At 39.8% G+C, this 7,087-nt stretch overlaps 1 pseudogene; it reads right to left on the bottom strand.

Moving 5' to 3' along the window:
- Positions 1-218: 218 nt before the first annotated feature.
- Positions 219-6,315, bottom strand: LOC112322577 (dnaJ homolog subfamily B member 6-like; annotated as a pseudogene).
- Between the last annotated feature and the right edge of the window lie 772 nt (positions 6,316-7,087).

Below are 7,087 nucleotides of genomic sequence, written 5' to 3'. Positions count from 1 at the left end.
CAGGCTCCGATGTGTATAAATACTTTAGATTGGGTACAGTTCTACTGAAATTTGAGTTCCTTTGAAACCTTCAAAAAAATAAATGTTCCTGTTAATCCTCCAATGATGCCTGTTACAGTTAACAGTTCTGTTACATGAGTATGTTGAATTACTTGGCATCCAAGAGCAGCAGCTGCCCCTTACCATTTATTGTTCAGGATTTTAACTGGTAGTCTTCCTTAACTCCTATTCTTTTTTGACCATTCTCGACAATTCTCTTTGTAGTGCCTTTTCTGCCATTAACTACTTTGGTAGACGTCGGTACATATTTAAAGTTGCCCATCCCACTACCACCAAATATCGTGGAGGGAGTGAAATGAGGACCCTGTGACCTAATGACCTGACGGAAGTAAATCCTGCAATAAAAGAAGAAATCCTCCTCTGAAAGATGGAAACCCACTGAAGGCAGAGAAGAAGCAGCCTGTGCCATGGCTCCAGCTCCCACAGGGGCCCTCCGGGTCCCACAGAAATCATTTAATGGGTCTTCAAAGAAATCGAATGAATACAGGTCCCTTTCACCAAAAAATTGCCTGAACATGTCCTCTAGATTCCAGAATGTGAATCCAAACTCACTAAGCTGGCTGTCAAAATGACTTCCACCTCCACTTCCACCATTTAGTTCTTCTTTGCTGTGTTTCTCATACATGTCTCATTTTTTAGTGTCTGACAGCACCTCAAATGCCTGCTACTTGTTTCAATTTCCTCTCCACTTCTTTGTTCTCAGGATTTTTATCTGGATGCCACTTCAAGGCCAGATTCCCATATGCCTTTTTAATATCCTCAGCAGGGGCATGTCTCTGAAGGCCTAGAACATGAGAATGATCCCCATGTTTTAATAGGCTGTTGGAACGAGTCCAAGGACGTGGAGCTGGCAGCAAGAAGGTGTAGCGGGGCAACACCCCTCTTCTGGACTCCCGAGAGTGATGGTGGGACTCCTCACACTATCCTTTCTCCTTTCTCTCTCTCTCAATTTTAAGTGATAGCTCTGCTGAGTGAAGTAGCCTTGGTTGTATGTCCTTGCTTTTCATCACTTTCAACATTTCTTGCCAGTCCCTTCTGGCCTGAAGTGTTTCTGTTGAGAAACCAGGTGACGGTCTAATGGAAGTTCCCTTGTAGATAATTAACTCTCATTTTCTTGCAGCTTTTAAGATTCACTCTTTGTCTTTAGCTTTGCCATTTTAATTATGATGTGTCTTGGTGTGGACCTCTTTTGGGTCATCTTGTTTGGGACTCTGCAATTCCTGGACTTGTCATTTCCCTTCAGCTGGGTAAGGAAGTTTTCAGTCATTATTTCTTCAAATGGGTTTCCTATACTTTGCTGCTACCTTCTCCCGGTAACCCTATGATGGAGATGGAGGTTTGATTCCTATTGTCCCAAGTGTTACCTTAATTATCCTAAATTTTTAAAAATTCTTTCTTCTTTTTGCTGCTCTGATTAGGTATTTTTTCTCCTTTGTCTTTCAAATTGCTGATTTGATCCTCTGCTTTATTCCTTCTAGTGTATTCTTCATTTCAGATATTGTATTCTTCATTTTAAGTGTATTTTATTGATTGTGCTATTACAATTGTCCCAATTTTTTCCTCCCCTTTCTCCGCCCCCTCCCTGCATCTCCCATCTTAGTTCATGTCCATGGGTTGTACATATAAGTTCTTTGGCTCCTCCATTTCCTATACTATTCTTAACCTCCTCCTGTCTATTTTGTGCCCACTGATAACCCTCCATGTGATCTCCATGTCTGTTCCTGTTCTAGTTGTTTGCTTAGTTTGTTTTCATTTTCGTTTTTTAGGTTCAGTTGTTGATAGTTGTGAGTCTGTTGTTATTTTACTGTTCATAGTTTCTGATCTTCTATTTCTTAGATATGTTCCTTTAACATTTCATATAATAAGAGGTTGGTGATGATGAACTCCTTTAACTTGACCTTATCTGGGAAGCACTTTATCTGCTCTTCCATTCTAAATGATAACTTTTCTGAATAGAGTAATCTTGGATGTAGGTCCTTGCCTTTCATAACTTTGAATACTTCTTTCCAGCCCCTTCTTGCCTGTAAGGTTTCTTTTGAGAAATCAGCTGATGGTCTTATGGGAACTCCTTTGTAGGTAACTATCTCCTTTTCTCTTGCTGCTTTTAAGATTCTCCACTTACCTTTAATCTTGGGTAACTTAATGATGATTTGTCTTGGTGTTTTCCTCCTTGGGTCCAATTTCTTTGGGATTCTCTGGGCTTCCTGGGCTTCCTGGACTTCCTGGAAGTCTATTTCCTTTACCAGATTGAGGAAATTTTCTGTCATTATTTTTTCAAATAAGTTTTCTATTTCTTCCCTTTCCTCTTCTTCTGGCCCCCCTATGATTTGGATGTTGGAGTGTGTGAAGTTTCCCAGAGGTTCCTAAGCCTGTCCTCATTTTTTTGAATTCTTGTTTCTTCATTCTGTTCTAGCTGGATGTTTATTTCTTCCTTTTGTTCCAAATCATTGATTTGAGTCCTTGTTTCCTTTCCTTCACTGTTGGTTCCCTGTATATTTGCCTTTATTTCAGTTTGAGTAGCGTTCACTTTTTCCTTCATTTTGAGACCAAGCTCAATCAGTTCTATGAGCATCCTGATTACCAGTTTTGAACTGTGCATCTGATAGGTCATCTATCTCCTTGTTGCTTAGTTCTTTTTCTGGAGTTTTGATATGTTCTTTCATTTGGGCCATATTTCTTTGTCTCGATATTCCTGTTAAGTTGTAAGGGGCTGAGCCTTAGGTATTTGCCAGGGCGGGGGAACACTCTTTGCTGCGTTGTGACCTTGTGTGTAGGTGATGGGGTCGGAGAGGGAACAATGCTGCTTGCTCCACTCTCTACTGCTTTCTGTCACTTCCCTTGCTTCCCACAAGCAGACCATGCCCTTTCAGGTGCTGATTAGCAGGTGGGTGGATTCGTGTATGTTTTAGGACCCTGTGAGCTTCTCCAACAGACTCTCATGTGAGACTGGGGGTTTCCCCCGCCACAACCCTCACAGATTTTTTACAGCCAGGGGTTTTGAGTCTTTAGTTTCTCATGTTGAAAATCTGAGTTCCATGGTCTGTCTCGTTGCCCTGTTGCTCTTCCCGGCTTATCTGTGTGACTGTGGGGCCTTCCCCAGGCCACCTTGCGTTGCAGAGCTTCCTCTCTGCCCCAACTGCCCCTCTTCACCCCTCCTACCCATCTGAATGAATGTTTCTTTCACTCCTTGGTTGTTGGACTTCCATGCAAATTATTTTCTCTCAGTTCTGGTTATTCTTTGTTTTTAAATTGGTTGTTATCCTTCTCTTGGTTGTGCAAGGAGGCAAAGCATTTCTGCCTATGCCTCCATCTTGGCTGGAACCTCCATATTCTTAATTTATGAGTTTTTTTTTTAATGGTTTCTCTGTTCTTTTCATGTTGTTATTATTCTCACTAAATTCCCTATAGTTATAAGTTCCTTGAGCATCCTTATAAACCATTTTTTTAAATTCTATGTTTGGTAAAATGCTTGCCTCCATTTCATTCAGCTTTTTCTCTTTTTTGGAGATTTATTTTGATCTTTAATTTGGGACACATTTCTTTCTCTTCCCATTTTCAAACTATATTGAAGGCAAAAAAGAGGATGAAAATCCTGTGTGTAAAAAAGTACAAATTATTCAGTATCATATAAAAATATGACTGTCTAACTATGGTGCTGTACACCTGTAACTAATATAAAATTATATTGAATATAAACTGTAATTTTAAAACATTTAGAAATATTTTTAAAAGGCAAAAAGAAAAATATATTGTGCAATTTTTTAAAGTGCTGTTAATTGACCTAGTGACATTATTTTTCTTCTGAAGCCACGAAGATATGTCATGCAAAGAAATATTTAATAAGGTTTTTTTAACATCCTTTATCACACAGCCATGAAATCTTTGAAATTTGTGTTTTCTAAAATGCATACGAAGTATGTATACCATTTTAATGTGAATTTAGAAAACATTGATTAAGCTTCTACTATATGCTGTACATAATACTTTCATATGATTATCTCACTTAATCTCCACAATAATCCAGTAGAGAAGATATTATCATTCCCTCTTTTCAGGGAGACACTGAGTCTTACAAAGGTTAAGTAATTTGCCAAAGTCACATAGCTAGACGTTTTCTATCTTCAGTTCCAATGTATATTCCACTACATAGCTCATACAATAACAGTATTTTGGTGATCTGTGAAAGCAGGATTTTAGGTGAGTGTGTAAAAAATTGAATATGAGGAAAGAATAAATGAAGAGTGCTTGATAGAAACTTTTGACAGTTAAAGCAGAAAGAGGATTTGAGTGCAGCTCCAGAGAAAGGGGACCTGAAGGTATGAGACCCATTCATCTGAAAAAGAAATAAAAAGAAAGATGAATGTTGAGCCAGAGAAAGCGTTGGAGAAAAGAAATGTGGAAGCTCATCCAGGTTGCTGTATTTAAGTTTGGTTGGTTGTTTTTATTTGTTGATTTTTAGTAAAGGTAAAATTGTTTCCCAAGTTGGGGATAGCTTCTCAAGGGAATGGGAAAGGCTCAGAAATTACAACTGTAGAAATGTGCTGGAAATCCACAGTGGTATTTAAGTGATGACTGAGCATCAGGGAAAGGTTGGTTGAAGTTTCAGGAATCACCTGTGTGCCTGCTCTCCTCCATGAGCATCCACAGGCCTAGTTTCCAGCCCATGAGGATAGGTACATTATTAATCATTCGATTTAAATTACTACAGGGTGTTATGGTTCATTTTATGTGTTAACTTGACTGGCTAAGGGATGCCCAGATAGCTGAAACATTATTTCTGAGTGTGCCTGTGAAGATGTTGCTGGAAGAGATTAGCATTTGGTTCAGTGGACCAAGTAGAGTGGTATGCCCTCACCAATGTAGGTGGGCATCATCCAATCCATTAGCGTCCCAAATAGAACAAAAAGACCAGGGAATTGTGAGTCCTTCCTAGCTCTTCTTTAACAGTGTTGTCTACCTTTTTCTGTCCTCCATTGTTGTAGCTTCTGATTCCCTGGCCTTCGAACTTGAATTAAATGATACCACAGGCTTTCCTGGTTGTCCAGGTTGCAGAAAGCAGATTATGATACTTTTTGGCCTCCATAACTGCATGAGTCAATTCCTATAATAAAGCTCCTCTTATTATATATCTATATATTCCATTGGTTCTCTTTCTCTGGAGAACCTTCACTATTACATAGCAATGAAATTGGCTGACACTGATTTTAAATATTTGTTTGGCTATTTTCACTCATCCATTAAAAATGAGATCAGGAAACCTCACCTGCAAATGATGTTAATTCAGTTTAATCTATAGACATAGGAACAAGGGAAGTTCTAAACTAATGACTGTTATCATTACCCACATGTGGAAATATAGAAACACGAGGCCCAGGCCCACGGCCCGACCTAAGATGTGATTAACAAAGTGTGAGAGGTCAGGCTTTCCTGGGGGGAGAGTGAAGTGGATTAAATGGCCCCATCTTTATGGGAGTGCACTTCTGAGATACATGTGGAAATTTCCTGAAGCCACTGGTCAGGCACTGTTTGGACCTAGTAGAGAGGTGCTTTGGCGTGTGTACTCAATAAACCTTTATTGTATAAAGGAGTGTGACCGTTTTCCCAGTATTTGATGTGACTACTTAGTTTCAAGAAGAGTAATAAGTATTGGAAGAAAGTAGAAACAGGTATCTTCCCTGCTTTAGAATAGCCCAATGTCCTGTAGGAGATGACATATGATAGAAATATGTGTAAAATGTCACATACCTGGTGGGAGGAGGAGACGGTTGATTTTAGGGGAGGCTTGAAGATAGACCAGAAATTCTACGAAGAAGTAGAAGTAGAAAGAACATCTGTAGCCATGGCAAGGAGTTCATGGGGTGTTTGAGGAATGCACACTTTTATTTTCTTAGGGGGGAAAATGAAAAATTAATGCTTCTTGATCACCTACAATTCATCTAGAATGGCACTGGGAGTCTTTCATATGTTATCTCACTATTCATAGCAACTCCATGAATCCATCTTAAAGATGTGGAGACTCTAAATGTTCAAAATCTATGGGAAGTCAGAGAAGCCAAGACTTGGAACAGAAGGCTTTATTAGCTTCTCTGGAAGGAAAGCTAAGAAACGCATGTAAATTCCTTACCTTTCTGTGTGTTCATTTCTTTATCTGACCATTGAGAAGACAAAACATACCTCAAAGTATTGTTGTGACGTCGACTGTTTTGTAAAGCTTCTAGGCCCTTACCTGGCATCATGTCCCTGCTCCTCCTCCATGTTCTATGATGATGATGATGATGATGAACTTGCCTAGGGTCATGCAGTCAGGGTTAGCGCTGTACTTCAGACCAAACTGCTTTCGACTTGAAAAGTCCTGCTGCTCTAACACCCATGCCGCTTGCAGTTCCAGTCTTCAGGTGTCTGTCCAAAGATGGAAAGCCCCATACTTGAACGTTACACTTGCTAAGGACCTCAACCCCAGATTGGGGGCAGCGTGACTTACTAGAAAAAGAATAAGTTTGGAATGCGACAGCTCTACAGCTACATCTCCATTTCATCGTCTGCAAGTTGGGTGACTTTGAGCAAGTTGTTGAATGTTCTCAGTGTTTTTTTTTTTTTTAATCTGCAAATGACATACAGCCCCGCAGAGTTGGGGTGAGGACACCTGAGGTCATATCCATGAAGAATCTGGCTCAGCAAGTGACAGCCTCCTCTTGCCTTTGTCAGGTTCATACAAAATTTTCTGCTCTGGCCTCTTCTGAACCCTCCCTAAAAACAGTGGATTTACTCTGATGGAGGATTCCAGATCTATCACAGCCAGAAGTGACCCCAAACTATTAGGAGAGTGGTTACATTTTCATTGGGGTAGAATTCTTTGTGTATCTGTCTCAAGGTAGTTGACGAAACAAAGAGGAACATCCTTCATCCTTGTTTATCCCTACTGTCAATATTGTTCTAAGATTCAAAAAGAGCTCAGAAGTTTCTAGGGAATTGACTTTCCTAAATGTTATACTAGTGGGATCATTTCTAAGGGACAGATTAGAAGTAG

The sequence above is a fragment of the Desmodus rotundus genome, chromosome 10, assembly GCF_022682495.2.
Source record: "Desmodus rotundus isolate HL8 chromosome 10, HLdesRot8A.1, whole genome shotgun sequence".
Taxonomy (NCBI): domain Eukaryota; kingdom Metazoa; phylum Chordata; class Mammalia; order Chiroptera; family Phyllostomidae; genus Desmodus; species Desmodus rotundus.
This window is presented reverse-complemented; position numbering and strand designations above follow the sequence as displayed.